This window comes from Octodon degus, unplaced genomic scaffold (assembly GCF_000260255.1).
Source record: "Octodon degus isolate 3935 unplaced genomic scaffold, OctDeg1.0 scaffold01077, whole genome shotgun sequence".
Classification (NCBI taxonomy): Eukaryota; Metazoa; Chordata; class Mammalia; order Rodentia; family Octodontidae; genus Octodon; species Octodon degus.
Genome location: NW_004525653.1, coordinates 8520 through 10554, shown reverse-complemented (window position 1 = coordinate 10554; position 2035 = coordinate 8520). Strand labels below are relative to the sequence as shown.

The 2035-nt window shown below is 39.9% G+C and overlaps 1 pseudogene; it reads left to right on the top strand.

Annotated features, from left to right (window-relative positions):
* The first annotated feature begins 274 nt into the window (after positions 1 to 274).
* LOC101582464 lies at positions 275 to 625 on the top strand (annotated as a pseudogene).
* The last annotated feature ends 1410 nt before the right edge of the window (positions 626 to 2035 follow it).

Below are 2035 nucleotides of genomic sequence, written 5' to 3'. Positions count from 1 at the left end.
TCAAGAATACATTCACATTTTTCATAATGCTTCTTGCTCCCTGATGCTGAGAACGAGTTCCTGGCCAAGGCAGCTGACAGGTAGGGGTGTCCCGCTTCCATCCAGCCTTCTTCATGGGACAGAGACCACCTGCTCCACAGCATGCAGAGGTCGAGCCCATTTTACTCTTCAAGAAACATGCAGGGAAAGCCAATGAGACCTAAACCTAGCAGGAGAAAGAAATAATAAAAATTAGATAGAAAACAAATGAACTTTCCAACTTGGGCCCGGCAGAATGGCTCCTGCAAAGAAGAGCGGCAAGAAGGGCCGTTCTGTGGTCAATGAGGTGGTGACCTGCGAATACGCAGTCAACATTCACAAGCACATCCACAAAGTGGGCTTCAGGAAGCGGGTCCCTCAGGGACTTAAGGAGATGCGGAAGTTTGCCATGAAGGAAATGGGGACTCCAGGCGTGTGCATTGACACTAGACTCAACAAAACTGTCTGGGCCAAAGGAATAAGGAATGCTCCTTATCGTATCCAAGTACAGTTGTCCAGGAAGCAGAATGAGGATGAAGATCCACCAAACAAGCTTTGTGCCTTGGTAACCTACGTCCCTGTTACCACGTTCAAAAATCTCCATTGATTGTGGATGAGAACTAACTTTGAAATAAAGTTACAGAACTGAAAAAAAAAAAGAAAAAGAAAAGAGAAAGAAAACAAATGAAATAGAAAAACTTTTTTAAACAGCAAAATCTTAAATTAAACGTAAGATCTTTGACTGCATCCATGATTGAAAAACATTTAACTAGATTTACTAGGAAAATAAAAAACACGCATCATGAAACTGAGATGAAACTCCCTGTTGGGGGGATGATTATAAAAGAATACTACAATCAGTTGTATGTGCGAATATGAGGGAGCCTGTATAAATATGAACTCATTCCTAGAAACACACAACTTATCAAAGTTGAATCAAGAATAAATAGCAAATCTAAGCAGAATTATATCAAGAAAACAAATCTATAATCAAAAAACTCCCCTTTTTCCTATCCTCGTTCCTTTTTCCTTTTTAACAATTTCTTCCCGTTTTATAGTATCTATTATACAATTTTTTTCTATTATGCATTTTAGACTTAATTTACTTTTTCAGTTTCTCCCACCAAGGAAACAATACAATGTTTTCACGTGTGAGTCTAATTTATTTTACTGTCTCTGTTCCTTTTCATTCATTGCTGGGACAAAATATCCAACACCCAAAATGAAGGAAGGAAAGGTTTATTTAGCTCAAGTTTTTAGTTTATACTTGGCTGACTGCCAGGCAGAATGGCACATGGCAGAGAACAGCAGTTCATGGCAGCAGAAAACAGCGAAGAGCAAAGAGAAGGACAGCAAGTGCAGCCTCTAGCCAGTCTCTCCCCTCCTTATATCATAAGCCCGATACCTTGGGGTGGGGGTGTAGAGCTCACACAGTGTCCATACCCAGCTCTTAAGAACCCTGGCTCTCTACTGAGTCACTTAATTAAACTTCTAAACTTCTCAAGTTGACACAGTGTATCAACCAGTACCTTCACTAATGAGTATGCCCTCAAGTTGGGGCCATTTACCTATAAAAGCCTCAAGTTTATCATATTTCATGGCTGAGTAATACTCCATTGTATAAAAAGAGCACTTTTTTTTATCCATTCCTTGATTGATGGGCATTTGGGTAGTTCCTAGGATTTACCAATGACAAGTTGAAACAGTGGATAAATAATCTATAAATGTGAATGCGCATATATCACTGTAGTACGATGTTTTTAATTCTGGGAAGATACCCAGCAGGAGAATAGCTGGGTCAAATGGGACATCTAACACTAGCTTTCTGAGGAATCTCCACACTGATTTCCACAGAAGTGGCACCAGTCTGCACTCCCAAAAACAGTGAAGAAGTGTTCCCTTTTCCCCCATAGCCCCACAAGCATTTGTTATTGGTTGATTTTTTTGATGAATTTCATTCATTTTGGGGTGAAAGGGGATCTCAGTGATGTTTCAATTTGCACTGAAAAGAAGTTTT